At 35.1% G+C, this 22442-nt stretch overlaps 1 long non-coding RNA gene across 1 annotated transcript in view; it reads right to left on the bottom strand.

The window, feature by feature from the left end:
• LOC107517390 overlaps positions 1–18436 on the bottom strand; it is a 67118-nt gene extending 48682 nt beyond the window's left edge. Inside the window, exons 1-2 of the long non-coding RNA XR_001598498.1 lie at positions 18408–18436; positions 12236–12304 (exon numbers count right to left, since the gene is read on the bottom strand). This is a non-coding gene — a long non-coding RNA (uncharacterized LOC107517390). The remainder of the gene's footprint in view (positions 1–12235; positions 12305–18407) is intronic.
• Positions 18437–22442: the final 4006 nt, after the last annotated feature.

Below are 22442 nucleotides of genomic sequence, written 5' to 3'. Positions count from 1 at the left end.
CAGAATATGATATTACATGCACTGGGTAACAACGGCAGTAATACTACTACCTTGAATGTTTTGTCTGTGCTTAACAATGTATGTATGTCTATGAGTGTGTGGTGTATACACATGTGCATGTGTGAGTGTACGTTGTGTATGTGTGTATATATATATATGTATATATATGAATGCATGTATATATAAGTATGTCTAGTATATACTTAATTAATCTCCTTAACTACAATAAAAATCATTTATATTAGCCCCTGAGGACATAGGATTAGGGAGAACCTCCAAGGGCATTTAGCTAGCAAGTTATGAAGAAATTCCCAGACCCAGCTCTGTAAAACTCCAGAGCACATACTTTTAATACCTGCAATATTGCCTTCTAATTGCAAAGTGAATGCAACAAGGGTTAAAAGGAAAAAAATCACTAGAGGCTGTAATGATGTGTGGAAATCAAGAGGTTGGACTGGACAAATTCTTGCAAAATAGGTAGGATCTGGAAAGGCAGCAAGAGGCCTGGCATTATGATAGATTCAATAGTGTGAACAAATATGCCCAGAGAATGGAGCAAGGGGCAATGGGAAGATTTTGATTAGAGGAAGATCTTAAGGTTGAGATTTCATCCGGAGGACATTGGGGAGTCATGGAATATTCTTGAGTAAGACACATGGCATAATATTCTCCCCTAATAGGAAATTGTCTCCTAAAGGCTTCTTTTAAATGTGGTCATCTATTGTGGTTGTGTTAAAAATAAACACACAGAGAAAGAGTCCCTATATTTTAGAGACATACATTGAAATATTTAAGAAAGAAATGGTGCTATATATAGCGTTTGCTTTAAAAAAAAATTCACTGTGTGTGTTGGGGTAAGGGAGTGGAAGCGAAAACAAAACTTGCCCACATGTGGGAAATTGTTAAAACTTGTCCATGCATACGAGGATGTTCATGATGCCACTTTCTCTACTTTTACATATTTTTAAAATTTCTGAAATAATAAATTAAACTAGAATCATTAGCAATTTAAGTACTGCTTTAAATAATGAGTATAATGTGAAGTAGAAAATAATAGAGCTACTTGTGATTTTTTGATAGTTACTAAAAAATAAAACACCAATAAATTTTTTCAAAAAAAAATGTGAGCATGGTATCATATCAGCTTTCAAGTCATTTCCCATTATATTATTAACTTAAATAAGTAAATCTGAAAATAATAATATCTTACACAGATATAATCCTTTCCTACAAAGTATTTCACATGCATCATTTCATAGATCGTCATAGGAATCCTGAAAGTAGCTGAGCTACCAGCATGAAGTTGGTCTTACTTGGCATCTAGTGAGGAATTTCTGATGAAGACTTTTAAATATCTTACTTTGACTTCTGAATTTTTTTATAGTAGTTGAAAATTTAGCAGAAATGCACAGGAATGACAAAATAATGATGATTGCCATTGCTGTAGAAGGAGGTGCGATGTTAATTAAAAACCTTGAGAGTTTCCTGGGTGAAAACTAGCCCCCATATATAGAGGGCAAGGTGAGACCAAAGAAAAAGGGAGGGCATTCCAGATTGGTAGGTGGCAGTTTTAATAAGCAAGAAAACTTACATACGAAGGCAAGTAGATCTTCATACCTGCCCACCAGAATAACCAAATTTTATATAGAGGTCTTAACTGTGTTCAGTCATGTATACTATCCAGATGACACATTGCTCTCTCAAGGCTGTGTCTTTGAAAAAGGCTCCCACTGTGGTGAGTGGAACATACATTCCAAGGACAGGAGAATAGGGTGTGGAGTCTCAATGGCCTAGGTCCAGCTTGTGGGTCAACAGGCATAATGGTCTCTCAGTGACTTCCTCCAACATGCTAAGACCCAACCACATTAGCAGAAGTCTAGAAACAATGATCCCAGCCTCCACTTCACACGCAGAAAGCCCTCACTAAATCGTTGATGGTCAATTTCCATATCCACATATGGTTAAAATAGCCATCTACAGGGATCTAAAATTCAGTTCCAATTGTATTGCATATTTTCTAAGTGCCTATAAGGAGTAAATTTTCATTCCTTTTAGTAATTTCAAAAACTTTGTGTATTTTTTTAAAATCTTGCTTTGCCCATTTCATACTTGTATGAGGAAGAAGCTGAGGAGTAGGATGGGAAATAAGCCCATCCAGCTTAGTATGTAGAAAGTCACTGAGAATTACAAAGTCGTAAATTTCTCTTTACCTTATACACTTTCTACCTCCTCCCTTCTCTTTCCAGACTCATTCTCATGGGTACTTAGACTTAATAAGAGGTAGTATAATGTACTGAAAAGAACAAGAATTTTAATTCATTAAACTTAATACTGATGCCAACAATTTTGTTCTTCGGAAAGTATATTTGGGTTTCATTTTCCTAATTTTATATTGAGTTAAAGTCCTGCCCACTTCAAGTGAGATATTAGTGCTATAATTATACTTAAATGATTTGAGTTAACACCTCAGAGGTTCGTTATGTGTAAAGCTGATCCAATAAGTTGTTTTTGAGAATGAAAAAATGAACCCCAAATACTAGAACTGAGGCACCATGTTGGATGTTCTAGGCTGGGATAATGTATTATGTGCCCTTTTATTCATACTCCCATATGTTGCAACCTGTTCTGCCCAGTTACAAGGCTGATAGGCTAGGAAGGCATCTGTGGAATGAGAAGTCAAAATTAAAATGTAGCTCAGTCATTAAGCTGTCCGATTGGCAAACTTGCTGGCCTCTTTTCATGCATTGCCAACCATTATTTTGGTGTTTTAGAGGTTTGACCATTAGGCAATTAAATGGTTTGAGCTCCATTTTCTTTCTCTATAAAAACAGTATGATACTGATGACTAGCGGGCTGTTATATTTGTGTCAGCATGAATAATGCAGTAAAAGTAATAACAATCATATAATGGTCATATTTTATATGATTGTTACTTACCATGGTGTAATTAATGTATTCTATCTTCATTATTTAATATGTGCCTCCTGCCTTGTTTCATGGAGACAGCTGTTTATGTGGAGACTCAGATGCTGACAGTATCCGGTCTACCATGGCTAAAGAGAGGTGAGAAAGGGAGCCATTCAGATAATATATTCCTAATGCTTTCTCTTCTCCTTGCTGTTAGTTTCTAGGACTCTGTGCCTTGGAATAAGGTGGGCCACAGATTCTGCAACAACAGATTCTGCAAAGTATAATTGAAAGCCCATGACAAATATGTTATATGCCAGGCACATTTCTACATCACTAGTGGGGTGTGTACTGAGATTGTTATTTTACAGGAAAGGTATTCAGGCTTGGGGAGTGACTCACTCTGAGATCCAGGGCCAGGAAGTTGCAGAACCAAAGCTAGCTCAGGGTCACTCCATATGCAGGCCGTTTTCACACTCTCTCAGTCATGAAAGTGCCTTGGTAGGATGTCAGGAGAGTAACTGGTTTCACAACTAAATTAAGCTAAATCACCATTATACTTGGAGTCTTGAATTAATTTACATTTTATTGTGCAAAATTCAAAGGCAGGTGATCATAATTTTTTTAAAAGATACAAAACATTGAGAAGGTTGCTTAATATAGCAGTGTGGCTGTCTGGGGAACCCCATCGTGGCACTCTCATGAATGCTCAGGGCATCCTTTAGATCACCACCCCCGCACAGAGCTCTACATCTGGTGGACTCTGCTCTTCCTGCTGATGAAGGGCTCACTTCTCCTTTGAAAATGGTGAGGAGTGCATTGATGGACTCCACTGCACCTTAGTCCTGACATTTTCTACCTCCCCTTTGTTGTGTGTGTAATTGCATGAGTAAACCCACCTGCCAATACAACGGGCCTGCTAAGATTATGATGCAGGAAGAAATAAGGCTGTTTGTTTTAGAACTTTTTTCCTGTTTCCATTTTTGATTAAGTTCTGGCTTTGGATAACAAAGTGGATATAGTTTCCTTGGCAGCAAATCTGTATGGCAACTGCTAATGAGGCCACCACAGTAAGTTTTCCTTCTGGGGAGATATGTGGAAATGAGCAAGTCTTACACTGCTCCTCAGGTGAAACTGTTGCCCAAGTTTTTCCCCTCTCTGACTTAGAGATTTATAGAATAATACCGCTCTATCAGTAAGACCTTAGCTGTTGAGCATCTTGGGGAAGGATCTCAGTTGGTGGAGAAAGGTATTGAGACATTATGTCAGGAACTCAGAGAGACCAACTAAAGAGAAAACAAGGTCAGTGGAATACCTCAAACTCAGAGGGACTTGCTAAACACTAGTACTCTTTGAACTGTTACTCACACTCAGGCATCTATTCTGCTTGTATGTTGTGTGTGTGAGTGAGTGAGTGTGTGTGTGTGTGTGTGTGTGTGTGTGTAACAAGAAACAGGGGCAATGGGTAGTAGGATGACAAGAGAGACCAAGCACATCACTTAGAATGTTTGTTTCTTTCAGAGGAATGTTAAACTGATGAGATAAGTAGGTGGGGAGTAATTAGAGGTGCAACACGCAAGGTTCAACAGATATAAACTAGCTTTGATAGTTTAAGACATATATTAAAGAATATTGGATAGCTCACAGTCTCTAGACCATTTAGCCTAGAAGAATGTCCAAAGCCATACCACAGAACTGGCCCCATGAAGATAACTTGGTACCTCTGACAAGCACAGATATACTATGGAAGCCAGCCTTAGATGCTTCTGCTAGAACCTTAGCTACCACTGCTCCGGGAAACCATATGTGGATTCCACATGAGGCCTACTTGTTTAAATTACTATCTTCCAATTCACAGTCCATCCCTTGAGTCTGATTGATAGGTATGAGTATGTCTCAGCTGCAAAGGAGGTTGAAGAATTGAGTACCTGGCTCCCACCAAGAGTGAAAAGGTAGGAAATAAATTACTTCAATTTTAAAAGGGTGTTCAAAGTAGCTGGGAGGCCTCAAAATTGAAAAATATCTGTTTTAATAGAAATCTATGCAACAGAAATTGCAAGCAGAATGGGATTAAAAGGAGCTAGGTGACAAGTAAACCCCAGAGGACTGAAATGAACTAATAGGAAACTGGAAGGGCACCAGGGACTATGATTAGATGTCAAGTAAGACAGATTGATGATTCATTTGGGGGATCAAGGATGCTGCTGGGTTATGTTAAAACAAGTATTCAGAGATGCTGGGAAATATGCTAGCAGCAGCTAGGTAATTAAGGTTCTACTCTATTGGATATTAAATCCCTAGGCCAGGCCCTTCTTGATTTAGGGACAAAGTGTATGTAGGTTTTTTGGTTTTGCTTTGATTTTGTATCATTGTTCTCTGGCTTTCATAGGGGCCAAAAGAAACTGATAGATTCTATATCCATTTGTTCAAAAAAATTATTGTGCATATGCAAACTGTTAGGTATATGGTCTAGGTACCAGGGATATAGAGAAGAGTAAAATACCATCCTTAACTTTAGGAAACTTGAAATATATGGAGAGCAGATAGAAAATTGTGGGACAGGTCAAGATGAATTAGGAAAGCTTTCTGGAGAAGCCATTGCTTTTTTTTTTTTTTTTTTTTTTTGGTTTGATCTTTCCATCATAGATTTTATCCCAGTTGGAAGTAATAGGTTGATTTGATTGTTTATTTCTTTAAAGAGCTCTTTCTCCCACTGGAATGTAATGGAAATGCAGATATTTCTGTTTATCACTCTGTATCTTCTGACTAGTGTAAAGTAGATGCCAACAAAAATGTATTGAAAGAGTGAATTAATGAAGGTGAACTTAACTAAGCCTTCCCATATCAGTGTTCCTAGGTAGAGATTAGATGTTAGAGAGAAGATGGAAATTCTAGAAAGAGGGGTCAGTATTATCAGTGGCATGGGAGTAAAAGACAGCTAGGTAAAGGCCAGAATCTGTAAATTACTTAGTGCTGTTGAAATGTAAAGAATGAGGCCAGTTAAGATGACTGATAAGGTTGGAAGTCAACAGATGGCAGACATGAAAGGACTTTGCATTAGTTTCCTGATCCTCTGTATTCTGTCTGCATTTTCTCATAGTTTTCATGGATCAAGAATCCAGGCATGGTTTAGTTGGTATCTCTACTCAAGGTCTCACAAAGCTGCAATTAAGGTGTCTATTGGGCCTGGGTCCCATCTGGGTCTTGCGGTCCTCTTCCAAGCATACATGGTTGTCGGCAAATTTCACTTCCTGCCAGCTATAAAGTTTGTAATGGTCTGCTTTTTTAAGTCCAGGAAAATAGTCTCTGTCATCAGGAAAGGCCAGTTTAAAAAAAAAAACAAAAAACTTTCACCTGATTAAGTCAGGCCTACCAGTGCAATTTCCCATTGGCATGTAGCATACCTTAAATATAGGGGTGATATCCATCACGTTCATAGGTCCTAAGCACATTCAAGGGGTGGGAATTACACAGGCCAAGTACGTCTAGCATATAAGTTAGGGGTCTATCTTAGAATTCTGTCTACCACATTATTGAACATTGAATAAAGAAGTTTGTCATTTCTCCTGAGTCATGGGGATTTGTTAAAAGGTTATGAGAAATGGAATAATGAGAATATATTTTTTTCTCTATGAATCACCCTGATAACAATGTGGATGACGGATTTTTGAGTGCCTACAGCTTGGTGGACAAGATACTAGACTAGGCAAAGATCTAAGTGAAAGATGATGATAGGGAAATGGGAATAAATGATACCACTGTTTACCTGTTATTCAGATCAGAAACCTAGGCTTCATTCCTGATTTCTCTATCTGACTTACATTTCATATCCAATCCATTAGCAAGTTTTATCAACTATAACTACCTAATATCCAAAGAATATGTAACTTCTCTCCATATCTATCACTTCACCCAAGCCACCATCATCTCTAGCATTCATTCTTCAGATTTTTCAAAATATAATTTAGATTTATGTTATTATCTTACCCCTCAATGGATTCTTATTGCTTTTAAAATTAATCAAAATTCTCTATTACAGTACACTGGGCCCTTTTCATGGCTTACTTTTCAGCCTTAACATTAGGTTCTAAAACTACATTATCACTATATTCCAGGCAAATGTCCTTTGCTGTCTTAACTGGGTAGGGTAGTAATTATCCCAGGGCCTTTGCACCTGTTATTCCTCAGCTTGGACTGCTCTTCCTCCAGATATTTGTGTAGCTGGCTTTTTCACATCATCCAGGTCTCAGTGTAAATGTCACTCTTTTAGAGAGGACAAGCAAGTCACTCTCAATCATAATACCTTATTTTATCATCTTCCTAGGTATCCATATATGTATGCCCTTATCTTATTTATTTATTCGTTGCCTTTCCCACTAAAAGGAAGTTCCAAGAGAACATCACCCTTTTCACTCAGTATCTCTAATGTACGGTATATGGCTGATACATATCAAATTGTTTAACAGGTAGTTATTAAATCAGTATATACATTTGAGGAAAATTTTAAGTTATTTGGACTTGATGTTTAACTGAATGTGATTGGCGATGGAAATTAAACATGAAAGGATCTGGGCTTTTTAATTTGGATCATTGAGATAAAGAGTAGAGGGGAAGGATTGGGGTTTGGGCAGAAGATAAAGGGCACATACCGAAAACAGAAAGGCAATGGATGACACGTAAGAAAATCTTTATGAAGTTTTAAGAAGCAAACTGATCAACATGACTTTGTGTGCAGTGATTAGACTATAATACAGCCATTCAATTTAATATAAAGAACCTGCTGCTGGCTTTAAGGAGAGAAGTTTCTCTGTGATTTTCAGGATCAAGTTGAAGGCAGGGCCAGCTTCAAGTATCCCAAATACTAGCCATTTAATTAAAAAAATCACAGAGTGTGAATACTCTGCAAGACCAGAGGCATGCAGAATTTGGTGTTAGAGACACACACCTCTGCCCGTAAGAACAAACACCTTTAAACCATTCTCACTGGTTTAACAAAGGAGTGGTTCTGACTATTCAGAGGTTGTGGAGTGATTCTTGTTCTTGCTTGGGGTGGGTAGATATTTCATCTAAAATTTTCATGCCCGGCATGTGTTTGCTCCAAATGTTTTTCTTGCCTTTTTGAAAGGCCATGTTTATTTAAAGGAAAATCTAATCTGTCTGTGCCTGATGCTTTTCCATTTAGCTCAGCCAAATGTTTTTTTGCTAAGAATTACGTGCTGATCAAGTGATGTCGTTGCTTGTCAGAAGTGAAAGTCACACTTACCCAGTGAAAATCTCCTAATCCCAATACAAAGCATGAATTCTGTTTGAGGTGTCCCACCCCAGGGAGTCTGTCCCGGGTTATAAGCTTAAGAGAAATGAAATGGTGCCACGTCTCCTGTTGCTAGAGGCCAACACTGAAAATGCAGCAGGGCTGGAGAATGGTTAACCCTACGGAGAAACTCTGTTTTGTTCCCTCCACTTGGCAGTGAATCTCTGCAACTTTGTGCACTTCAACTTCTCCTCCTGGGTGAGTACCAATGATCTACTGACTTCCTGAGGTGTTGAGAGACAAACTGAAAGTGAAGAAACAAAGGTCTTAGCGGAGTGTTTGGATGACGTCACAGGCACTCCTGTCCCCTCAACTTGAAGCCACTCCTAACACACTAAGGAGAATCCTGTACTGAGGATAATGAGGCTTCCTGGGTCCTGGTTTAAACAGAAACTAAACATATGGATTTTGATGAAGTTTCATTGCTGTTTGTTTGTTTTTGTTTTCCATCTTGACTCTTCACTAAGAACCATTTCCTTGAGGGAAGATAGTAACTCACGTCTTAGGTGGCCTTCCCTAAACTTCAGCAGAGGTTTGAAGATAGTTATGCTCTCCCCTCCCTGACATGGGTGTTTCTAAGGTGTGCAGACAGTGGCTCTTCTTCCACAGGATTCTTCCTGTGATTTTACTTGTTTCATTCCCCATCCCTCAGTATGAATGAAATCACAGCATCATACCCAATTTCTTGCTCTCCTTTCCTCCCTTCTTACCATTTCCCCTGGAAGAATGTTCATACCAATTTATCTGAAGATAGTGTATGCATAGATTAATAGGCTAGGAAGACATCTTACAGATCATTTTGCTCAGTGTCATGTGTTTCCTCTACTTTACATATAAATTAGAAAGAATTAAGATTATCCTTTTAAGAGCTTCACACTTAACTTGGAGTCATATGAGTTGTTGAGTGGAAAAGAGAAAGCTGAGCTTTAGCCTGCTAGGAATGAGGACTGAACATAAGACTCGGCTTCCAGTGGGTATGCATTACACATGTCGACATCATTAGTCCTGGTCTCAAAGAAAGTGATGGATACCCACTGAACTAATCCAGCCACTCTCAGGGTCTCCTGATCAGCAGGGCTCAGCTCTGTTCACTATACGATGGTAACTCAGCAACTATCGCAGGTATGAGATTGTGTTTGCCCAGTATACACCAGTAAGAACCCACAAGACTAAATTGCATTTGTATGAGATGAACTGCTTTCAATCCTCCTATCCCCTAGTCCCTCACTCCTGACTACATGTCTGCCACTTAAATATATGAGTCTTCCTGAGTGCTGTTCACAGTGTTTAGAAGCAATTCCATGTCTCCCTTGGCTCTTAAGCATCCATGATTTTCATGACACTGTCCTCTTCTGTGATATCCCCAGGAGCTCTCCATTCTACTGAGAGCTAATGAAACATTTGAACCTCTACTCTTGCCTAGAAAGAACTCCTGGGTTTCCCCTGTCATCGATTTAAATTGCCCGACTTTCAACATAGCCAAGGCTAGGTTGTTACCTTTAATAAAAGTTTACCAAATGTTCAAAGTCTAAACCTAAAGATAGGTTATTCATGACAACTAAATGCCAAATATCATGGAGCCCGAATAGACGTTCAGGCCCATACACAGGACTCACCTCTATGTGTCAGGAGCAGCTGCCCAGAGTGTTTAGAGTGCTCTGAGCTCCTCCGCTGCTAAGCCCAGACCTAAATGCCAGGAGACTGAAAGAATAGGAGTTCTGCTCTCCCTCTGGTCTAATGCCTGCTTCGCCATCCCTCATTGTCTAATCCAAGATAGCCCTTGTGTCAGGGTAATCGACAGTGAGAACACAGTCATTTGCTCTGGGGAAGATTTCTTCCACTTTGCACTATGGCCTCTAGCAAAATAGTTATTTCAAAATGTCGTAGTTTTAAATTGGTGCATTCTGAGTTACATGTTCATAAATATAACAAAATATTAATTAATCAATTCATTCATTTATGCGTTCACTCACTCATTCATTCATTCATTCATTCATTCATTCATTTAGCAAAGCAATACTTATATTTCAGTTTCTATTTGAAGATCCATCTTGAATCCCCTCACTGTCTGGAATTTTGACGGGGGACATGCCTAGTCTCCAGTGTTGCCTCCATACCTTTCAACAAGAATGAACCACTTTGATCGTTGACACTGAACAAGCCTGGCCTCACTTGATAGCTGTTGAGTTTTAGAAATAAAACTAAAATCTACATCAGGAGTTTATCTTGAAGATTACCATGAGGAAAGGCAGATAAAAACATTTAGCACAGTAATTGTACTGAAAGGATGCAGTGAATGACCGTCACGTGTCACTTAATAACAGAGGTACGTTCTGAGAAATGCATAGTTGGGGATTTCATGGTTATGCAAATATCATTGAGTGTCCTTACACAAACTTAGATGATATAGCCTACCACACTTTTAGTTTATATGGTATAGCCTATTGTCCCTAGGCTATAAATCTGCACAGTATGTTACTATAGTAAATATTGTAGGTAACTATAAGAGAGTGGTATTTGTGTATCTAAACATATTTAAACATAGAAAAGGTACTGTAAAAATATGATAAGTACACCTGTACAGGGTAGTTACCATGAACGGAGCTTGTAGGACCGGAAGTTGCTCTGGCTGAGTCAGTGAGTGAGGGGTGAGGTGGGTGAGTGTGAAGGCCGAGGACATCACTGTACACTACTGGAGATTTAGTAAGCAATATACAAATAGGCTACACTAAATTTATTTTTAAAAATTTTCCTTCAATAATAAATTAAATAGCTTACTGTAACTTTTTACTTTATAAACTTTTAAATTTTCAACTTTTTGATAATAGCACTTAGCTCAAAACACAAACACATTATACAGCTGTACAAAAATATTTCTTCCTTTATTTCCTTATTTTATATTAATAGCTGTGAGTAATGTATTGAGCTACAATGTCACTAGGAAATAAGAAATTTTAAGCTCCATGTTAATCTTATGGGTCCAGTCATATATGTGGTCCATTGTTGACCAAAATGTCATTATGCTACTCGTAACTCTATAACTTTTATAATAATGATGTGCTGTCATCACTCACTTTTATTTTAAATTCACTGTCTTTACCTCTTTTACCTTCCATTCAATGATACAAATTAGCATCATGTGTATGGGTTAATTGGTAGATATAGTCCTCATTTTCTACAATTCCACAATAGCAGAAGGGTATCCAACACTGCAGTAATGGTGATACTAGGCATATAATTCATGCCTATAGTATTCTTTGGGCAAATTTATTTTACCGTGTTTTATTTTTAATATAAGACTCATTGAACCATAAGAGTCTCCCACTGCTCCTGAAAATGCTTGCCCACAAATTTAAATTTCTTCTTAGAATCTATCAGGTATCAACATTTTAATATTTTATATACTCCAACCATACCTTCAGGACACACGATTTGTTTACATAGCAAATGAGCTATTGGGAATTCTTTTCAGGAGAAGTTTTCGTTCTTTGAATAATTCTAATGAAAGCTGAGTTTCTGGGAAAATCTTCTTGAGGTTTTGTATTATTCATGGGGGAAACCATGCTTCCCAATTTATTGAACATGTAGATCTATTCCAAGGAAACACAAGGTGAAAAGTTTTGATTGTTGGTGTAAAAAATATGGCTTTTTGTAATCATGCTAGATATCTTTTATATTAAATGGGTTTTATCAGGTTTTAATATTAAAAGGACAGATATCTAGCAAATAAAATTAAGGTAAGAAAAATGAAATTCCTGGTCTGTGTGTCGGCTGAAAAATATAGTCGATATTATTGAAATGGTTTTGTATTGTGCCAAATGGGTGCTAGAGTAATCAGGGGGCTCACTTCACAGATTGTATAAATGTCTAGCTTTTTAAAATTTAAAATAAAACAAAAAATAAAAAATAAGTACATATATAGATTGTGTTCTGCATATATTTGGACCATGGAGAAAATAAAGACCTGTACCCCCTCCTCTTACGTCCCTAATGCCCTCACCACCCTGTGTTACATACCTGTGGAGAAACAGGTTTTTCTCTCTTCTTAGATCCTTTAAAGCAGCCAACCCAGTGACTTCCACAATACTGGAATCAAAAGAATTTTATACATTGATCAATAAATTAACAATAGTATAAGGGTGTTTGCTTTTTTTTTTTTTTTTTACTTTTTTCTTTATTTTTTTTTTAAGATTGAAAGAAATAGCAGGAAGAAAATGTAGAGGAATAAAAGTAAAGGAGGATGAAAAAAATATCAGGAGGTAGAGCAGTGTTTCTACCTCATCTCAGATGTTCTAGAAAGCATTAAAGCTAATAAAATCATCATTATCATCAAAGTCATCATTACCTTTTTCCTTGAGAAATATTTAAATATCCAGCTTATCTATAGTTAGGAATTTCTGTTTCTATTTTTAATGTATGCCTTGCCTAGCCACCTTTTACCCTTATGCTTAGGTTTCAGAGAAATGTCGTAATAGCTCTAATTATTCCTGTTTGGAACCAGGTTCCTGCCAAAAACCCCCATTAGATTTCCATAGTCAACTGGAGTGGGCACAAAAGCAACCTCAACGATTCAGCTATAATGTCATTTGAAAGTGCGACTTAAGCCCTAGTTAGGGAAGCCTTTTTTTCCTGAGGCTGATTCAGTGCGTCTAGCACATCAGAGTATAGCTATCTTCCAAAATGAAAGCATGTCCATACCCATATTTATACTCAAAACACTGCATGGATATGTGAGGATCTTCTCTCCTCCCATTCTTCCTCCCTGAGACTTGCTCTCACTTCTGAGACTGCCGATGAGTGGGTCTCTGTCATAACTGTCACCTCAAGAAGATGTCAGGTTTGCATGAATTCTCAGTCTTTTTAGTAACAGTTGTTCTTTAAAATAGGTACTGGAGGTCTCATAGGGCTTTTCCTTAATGAGGTTTCAATTAAGAAAAAGAGATTTTGCATAGAGATAACTATTCTTATTCCTTAATTACCTGCAAAAAAATCAGGAAGTTATACAAAATAAACTTGAGGGGTGGGGGGAATGTTAAATTCAATGCCTTAAAATTTATTCAATTGTTTCTTACTATGGGTTACATTCGAATAATTACTTATAGTTTACATTTTCTACCATTATATAAATACTGGGTTTCAGAAAACATTTATACTTGCCACATATGATGAACAAAATATTTTCAATTCTATTTTCTATTCTATTTATGCATACAGTGAAAGTGAATTCTGACCACTAAATTAATTTCCCAACCCATTAATGGATTCTAACCCAGATCTGAAATGCGCTGTCTGATATTTTACAAACACTTATTAATAACTTTAATGATTAATCCTAACATACAGAAACTAAAAACAGTCAATTGCACAGTTAAGTGTGATTGATAAAAATAAGAATGAAAGAAAAGAGCAAGGCATGTGAAGGAACAAGACAACTACCGAAGTACTCAAATGGGGACTATTTAGTGCTAGAACAAATAGCTGATCATACCTCATAGAGACCCTGAGGAGACAGCTGCATTATAGCTCTAGTCAACAAGTACGTTGATAATGATAACCCCAAGTCACCAAGGAAACTTTAATTGATGATCCTCATAACATATTTAAAGCAATTCAGCAAATTATCGAGCAACTCCTTTACTAAAAGTATTGCATTTAAATGGCGTACAGACCATTTTAGAATCATTTTTTAAGAAAAATATTTATTACAAACATAAAAAACCAATTTGGTGGTTTTTAAGACATATTCCCTGGCATGGAAGGCTTCCAATTTACAGATTCCCCCCATACACTGTCCGAGTAACAGAGCCTCCCAGCACACCAAATTGTTTAACAGTCTGAAAACTGGACCAGTGGGATCTACTATTTTATTATTTTTCATATCACTTTTCAACAGAAGCAAGTCTGCACTTCTCCTGGAGTTGCTAACACTGAATTCGCACTTCCTGCTTCTTCAAGTGGCCCTCCCCTAACACAGTTGGGTACCTCTCCACTCTGCCCTACCCTCTCATCTCTGGACTACCACCTACCTTCTCTCTCATGTCAGGACAGACACCAAGATCTCTGTTCGGCCATCTCAGCATTTTGTAAAATATTATGTTTTTCTCTAACAAATCACTCTTTCCTTCAGCTCTTGTATTCTATAGACTTCTACTTTCTCTTCTACCCTAGGTTAGATGCTGTCTCTTATCTCAATAACTTACATTCCATCTTTATTTTCCTATTTTAGATTATAGTCTTATTAAATCTGTATGAAGCTAGAGAAAGAAACAAGTGAAATGGCAGGTGATGGAGAAAAGCTAAGCTTTCCTTTTGATACAGGACTCTGGAGTTCTTGAAATATACTTCATATACTACAGTTATCCAGTTGAATAGTTTACACAGAAAATACAATGAAATGTTTAATTTATCTCTCTAATTTATTTAGTTTTTATAATATATTGATTCCCTTTCATTAATAACTCATGAATTTAAACATATTTTATTGGCTTCAATCTTTTGAAATTGCTATCTCTATGAAAATTCAAATTGTCACTTCTTTGGCCTGTAGTTGTATATGGAAGTTGTTTCCTGAGTCATTTGGACATAACCCTAGAAGACTTTGATAGCTTTCTTCTTATCTGGAATGATGAGATATTCCAGAGTAGACATCCTAGATTCAGCCATTTCTCTATGAAATTCTGATTTCTTTTAATGGAAGATAATACTTCAAGACCACAATCTGAATTCTAGAAGTATTTATTACTGGACTATAAAGGAATCTTAAAATAATACTGGTATTTCCCCTTATTCATCTATTTTTTTTTCATTCCAATTATTTTTTTAATCTTTTTGGTTATCTAAAGCTTGATGTCTAGTAAATTCCTTAGGAAAAGTTCAAGATAACAACATTTTGAGTTTTTGCATGGTAATAACAGCTTATATGTAACTTTATATTACAATATCAGTTTTACCGGATATAAGATCTTTGACTCAGATTTTATTCCCTTAATTACTTAAATACATTACTATATTTTTATTTGGTATAAAAGTTTGCTATTAAAAGTCAATAGTTATCTAATTTTATTTCTCTTATAATTCATGTCTTTTTTGCCTAGATGTTAAAAGTATTTATTTTTATTTTTCCTTAAAGACTGATATTGTAACCAGAACATATCTTGCTGCTAGTAATTCTGGGTCAATATTATCAAGAGTATGTTATTTTCTTTCAATATGTATATTCAAATTCTTATATAAGAAAACTTTCATGAACAATAGATTTTGATATTTTGCCTCTCTTGTTCTTTTTTTTTTTTAAGGGCTTCCCATTATACATGCTTCGCATCTTCTTTGTCTTAAATATCTCACTTTCTTGAAATTTTTAATCTCACTTTTAATTTCTTTATGTTCATATATTTTCAAATTTGTATTATTTTTGTTTTCATTTACATTTGTATTTATTCAAGTTTAGCTTTAATTTCTAAGCTAATGCTTACTTTGATTTTGAATTGTTAAATTCTGTCAACTAGCTCTGAATTTTTCTCATTCTAATTTATGTTCTTTCATGCATTATTTAATTTTATCCATATATTTTAGCTAATTTGAAAAATTTTATCCATATATTTAGGCTAATTTGAAAATACATTATCGTTTTCATCTATCTATTCAATATGCCTTCCTGGCATTGTTTACCTCACTGGAGAGATGATATTCTATTCCTTCATCTCCTTTACTTCACAGTAACTTTGTACAGGAATTTCCCTCAATGTTTTTCTGTTGTACAATTATGTGAAAAATAAAATTTCCTGAACTTGCAAAGGGAGACTTGATTTAGATAGCTTTTCTATTTTTCTAACTTTAAAAATTTAAATTCTCTATTGTTTTAGTGCCTCGTTAAAAGGAATATAGTAACTTGTTTTCTAAGCTATATTGGCTCTGTTCCCCTGCCCTGTCTTTTACATTTCCTCTTTCTGTTACCTCTGTAGTTCCTTTCTCGATCAATTTTTATTTTACCCCCAGTAGTTTTCTCCTCAGTCTGATGATCTGTCTGGAAGATAGCCTCAGCTGGTTATTTTTAAAAGCTTATAAGGACCAGACTACTATAGGCCCTGTAGGCCTTATCTCAGAACATTTGTACTTAGCTACTATTGGAGCATACAGAACTCTTATCATTTTCAACTGTTGTTCTCAAACTGACTTGACAATCTTTATAATAAATGTCTTTTAATTTGGGGGGTTCTTTTGTTCTCATGTTGGTCATATGCCCCATCATTTCCTCTTGCTTCTTTCATTACAAGTACTGTGCAGCTTGTTGCTCCAGTATTAGGTAAAATCAGGAAAAATCCAGACACTCTACTGCCCCTGGTAATCCTAACTTTCAGATTTCTCTGGTTTGTTATACTTTATGATGACCTACTCATTTACTTGATAAACTATTTTTAGAAATTCTTTGAAGCCTATAATAAATGTACATTCATGATGATTCTGTATAAATCATTAAAATTAAACTCATGGGCTTCCAATTCCAGACAAAATGGACTAAGCACATTCTACCCTATCCCTCTCACTAGTTAAAATTACAGCCTTGGAAAAATATAAAGCATTGATCAAAGACCCTAAAAGGTGGAGAAAATAAGGCAGTCTACCTAGGGAAATGAAGATTCAGAGGACAATGCAGCAGCAAATTCTATCGAATTTATTTTTCCTTCCTTTTATATTTTTTATGTCCATTATTTTTCTTTTTTCTTTATAACAGAGGTCAGCAAGGTCAGATAGTAAATACTTTCATATTTTCAGGTCATGTGATCTCTATCAAAACTACTCAATTCTACCTTTGTAGCAAACAAATCGTGACTGTGTTCCAATAAAACTTTATTTATAAAACCAGATAGTGGGTCAGATTTGGCCTGCAGCTCATAGTTTGTCTTCTCCTGTTATATACATTTCATTGAAAATGCTAGAGCAGGCCACAACCCAGAAATGGCAATTTGGACAGATTTTTAAAAAGCTTCCCAGAAAAGCCTGTTTTCTCTAACCAAGGACAAGAGGTGCTTCAGAGACCCTGGGTCAGAGCCTTGTCGATCATTTTTCCCATTAAGACACACAGAGACAGATCTCTTACCCTGTCCAAATGGGGAAGTAGAGACACATTGTTTTTGCTTAAAACTAACCAAATGACAAATAGTTGGGATACCCCACCTGTAATCATTAGTAGAGTGTGTGTAATTAATTACAGAGAGGAGGAGTTAGTAAAAAGGATTCTTAAAATCTGCAGATAGACCTTTCAGCAAAACACTGAGCATCTCATGGTGAAATAAACCAGAATCGACACAGGAAAAGTTTTGGAAACTAAAATACAGTATGGAATACTGCCCAGGTTTCAGATTAGTGCCTGTATATCACACAAATGGGACAGTCCAAAAGCAAGGCAAGATTTGAAAACTCATTTGAAAATTTAACTGCATTCCACAAAAGATATGCATTCTGGATTTAAATAGGCTGATTACCTGCTTAAATATAATATTAAAATAGAAACATAATACTAAAAATACACTGTATAAAATCCAAGTTTACTTGCCATATCAAGAACCAGGAAAATCTCAACTCAAATAAGAAAAGACAATCAACACATGCCAATGTAGAGATGAGACAGATGTTGGAGTTATTTACAAGAATTTTAAAGCAGTTATCAAAACATTCTATGTAATTACAAATATGCTTGAAAAAATGAAAAAAAAAATAGAATATTTTAGCCAAAGATTAGCAGACACAAAAAATAACTAAAAAGAAAGATTTTTAAAAATTTTCATTTAATAGGTTCAACATAGGAATGGAGATGATAGGAAAAAAAATCAATTAACTTGAAGGTGAATCAATAGAAATGATTCAATCTGAACAGCAGAGATAAACTTAATTTAAAAAAAAGAAAGAAAAAGAAAAGAAAAGAAACACAAAGGCCTGGAATAATAACAAAAGGACTAACATTTAGTAACTGAAATCCCAGAAGATATTTGATATTTGAAGAAATAAGATATTTTGAAATATTATAGTCTAAAACCTTTGTAAATTTTGAGAAACACATAAACGTACAGTGTAAGAGGCTCAATGGCTCAAAAAGATTATAAACTAAAAAATTCTATGCCAAACACAAATAAATCAAATTTCTTAAAACCAATCATCAGTATGGAAATTGAAACAATCATCAAAAACCTACCAAAAAGTAAAAGTCCAGGACCAGATGGCTTCACCAGTGAATTCCACCAAACATTTGAAGATTTAATACTTATTCTCCTCAAACTCTTCCAAAAAATTGAAGAGGAGGCAATACTTCCTAACTCATTTTATGAGGCCATATTACCTTGATACTGAAACCTGGTAAAGATAACACACACAAAAATTTACAGACTAATATCTCTCATAAACACAGATGCAAAAATCCTATATAAAATATTAGCAAACCGAATACAGCAATATATTAAAAAGACTATACACCACAACCAAGGGGGCTTCATCTCAGGGCCACAGGGATGGTTCAACATACGCAAATTGATTAATGTGACACACCGCATAAATAAATTAAAAAATAAGAATCATACGATCATGTCAATAGATGCAGAAAAAGCTTTCAACAAGATACAACATCCATTTGTGATCAAAACACTTAAAAAATTTGTATAGAAGGAAAATACTTTGATATAATAAAGGCCATATATGACAATCCTCAGCCAACATTACACTTAATGATGAAAAACTAAAAACCTTCCCTCTAAGATCAGGAACAAGGCAAGGCTGTCCACTATTATTCAGTATAAAATTGGAGATCCTAGTGAGTGCAATCAGGCAAGAGAAAGATATAAAAGGCATCCAAGTAGGAAACAAAGAAGTCAAACTGTCACTATTTGAAGACGACAAAATTCTTTATATAGAAAACCCTAAAGACTCTACAAGAACACTCCTACAAACAATAAGCAAATATAGTAAAGTTTCGACATTGACACAAATACAGTAAAGTTTTTGAATGTTGATATAAAATCAACGTTCAAAAATCCATAATGTTCCTATACTCTAATAATGAAGCATCAGAAAAAGAAGTGGAAAAAATAATTCCTTTTGCAATTGCAATAAAAAGGATAAAATACCTAAGAATAAACCTAACAAAACATGTGAAGGACCTATATAATGAAAACTATAAGACCCTATTAAAAGAAATCGAAGACGATAGAAAGAGATGAAAAGATATTTTGTGTTCTTGGTTTAGAAGAATCAACATAGCTAAATGACCTTATTACCTAAAGCATTATACAGATTTAACGCAATCTCCATCAAAATCTCCTTGGCATTTTTTAAAGAAATAGAAAAAAAACCCCATCAGATTTGTATGGAAGCATGAAAGACCCCAAATAGCCAAAATCATCTGGAGAAAAAAGAAGGAGGCTAGAGGTATCACTCTGCCTGACTTCAAATTCTACTACACAGTGACAGTAATCAACACGGCATGGTATTGGCAGCAAAACAGACACACTGACCAGTGGAAGAGAATTGAGAGTCCAGAAGTAAACTCGTGTTTACATGGGCAAATAATTTTTGACAAAAGAGCCAAAAACATACAGTGGAGAAAGGAAAGCCTCTTCAATAAATGGTGCTCGGAAAACTGGAAAGCCACTTGCAAAAGAATGAAACTAGACTGTTGTCTATCACCACACACCAAAATTAACTAAAAACGGATTAAGGACCTGAATATAAGACCTGAAACAATAAACTGCATAGAAAAAAACATAGGAACTAAATTCAAGGACCTTGGACTTAAAGAGGATTTTATGAATTTGACCTCAAACGCAAGGGAAGTAAAAGCAAAAATAAATGAAGGAGACTACATCAAACTAAAAAGCTTCTGCACACCAAAAGAAACCATCAACAAGATAAAGAGAGAACCACCCAAATGGGAAAATATATGGGACTGCCACTATGGAAAACAGTATGAAGGTTCCTCAAAAAACTAAGAATTGATCTGCCATATAATCCAGCAATCTCTCTACTGGGTATTTTCACCAGAGACTTGAAAACCCATATCCAAAAAGATATTTGCACACCGCTGTTCATAGAAGCATTATTCATGGTAGTCAGGACATGGAAGAACCGAAGTGTCCTACGATAAGATGACTGGCTAAAGAAGCTGTGATACATATATACAATGGAATATTATTCAGCCATAAGAAGAGATGAAATACTGCCATTTGTGACAACATGGATGGACCTTGAGATAAGTGAAATGAGCCAGACAGAAAAGTTGAAAATCACATGATATCACTTATATGTGGGATATAAACCTAAAAGCAACAAATGAATAGAGCAAACAAATAGAGACTCATGGTCATGGACAATAGACTAGTGGTTACCAGAGGGTAGAGGGAGGTTGGAGGGGGAAGGTAGATGGGATAAAAGGGGTCAAATATGTGGTGACAGAAAGAAATCTAACTATGGGAGGTGAACACACAATGTAAATATATATATGCCATATTGTTAAAATGTACAGCTACAAGTTACCAGATTTCATTAACCAATGTCACCATAAAAAAATAATTAATTAAAAAAAGATTGTTAAAAAAATTAAAAAATAAAAATTAAAGCCCCCCCCCAAAAAAAAACCCCTTAAAAGTAGAGAGAGAGAAATAATGTATTAAGCATAAAGGAACATTTATACACATAGCTGCAGATTTGTAGATCCAATACAATCTCTATAAAAATCTTAGCAGGTTGTTTGGGAGAAATTGATAAACTCAAGGTGATGCTAAAATCTATAAGAAAATGCAAAAATTCTTGGAAAAAAGAAATAAGTAGGAGGACTTTTTTGATTTCAAAAGTTGTTTTAAAGCAACAAATAATCAAGACACTGTGAGAATAAAAATTAACATATAGATAAATTAAACAGAGTTAAGAGTACATAAATAAATAGTTATTTATATGGTCAATTGATTTTTGACAAAGATGCTAAGGCAACTTAATGGAGGAAATGATTTTTTTTTTCCCCTACAAATTGTGCTAAAGCAATTGAACATCCACTCAGTAGTTACCCAGATTAACTGCAGTGCAGTATGAAGGTTCTTCTTGGGGCAATAAAATTATTCTAAAATAGAATTGTAATGATGGTTGTACAATTTTATAAATTGACTAAACATCGTTGAATTTAAAATGAGTGAATTTTATGGTTTTTAAATTGGAATACAATAGAACTGTTAAAAAGAAAGATTAAAAATGAAGAAACAAAAAAATAAATGATCAAATACTAGAAATTTAATATTTAACTATTTTGAGTTTTAGGATGAGAAGATAGAAAAATGGAAAGGAAAATTATCTCCCCAAAATAATTTTATGTAATTTCCCCATACTGAAATATAAGTTAATATATGACATCTCAAAAAAACAAAAAATGAAAGCCTATACTTAACATTATAGTTAAAGATGAAAGACCAAACACATTATCTATAATTGGAAAACAAAATGTTTACTCTTGTTACTGTTATAACTCTTCTTCAATCTCCTACTTGAGATTCCAGCCTGTGTAATAAGGCAGGAAAAGGAACAACAGCTATACAGATTAGAAAAAACAAAAAACAAAATAAAATATATCTATTTTGAGACCTAGAAAATCCCAAAGTATGTGCAATAAAACTAATAGAACTAACTAGTAAGTTTACCGAAGTCTTAAGATAAAAAGTCAACATACAAAAGTCAATTTTATTTCTGCATACTAGCAATGATAAATTGAAAATTAAAATTAATTGAACATCATTTATTATAGCTCTAAAAATCATGAGCTATAAAATACAATGTGTAAATATTGTGAAATATATAAAAGGTCTATGTGCTGAAACTATAAAACATCAACAAAAAATCTAAAGCCTAAATAATTATAGAAATATACCATGCTTATAAATTAAAATAGCTAATATTATCAATATGTCAACTTCTTTCTAACTAATCTTTATAATTAATGCAATCCTAATCAAAATTCCAGTAAATTTTTTTGTAAAAATTTACAAGATGACTCTAAAATATGTAAGAAAACAAAGGCAAGGATTTCCACAAAGTGAGTAATAAAAGAAAGGAATACCTGGGATCATGGCAACAAAAAAAAATATGGAGTATATTGGAAATGTACCAGTGACAGAGATCCCAGGAAGACAACTGTGACACTAGTCCAGAGAACAACCATCTCAGATACAAGTAATTGAACACAGGGTTTCAGGAA

The sequence above is a fragment of the Rousettus aegyptiacus genome, unplaced genomic scaffold (genome assembly GCF_014176215.1).
Source record: "Rousettus aegyptiacus isolate mRouAeg1 unplaced genomic scaffold, mRouAeg1.p scaffold_m13_p_12, whole genome shotgun sequence".
In the NCBI taxonomy this organism is placed as follows: domain Eukaryota; kingdom Metazoa; phylum Chordata; class Mammalia; order Chiroptera; family Pteropodidae; genus Rousettus; species Rousettus aegyptiacus.
Note: the sequence above shows the minus strand (reverse complement) of the source record. Positions and strands in the feature narration are given on the sequence as shown.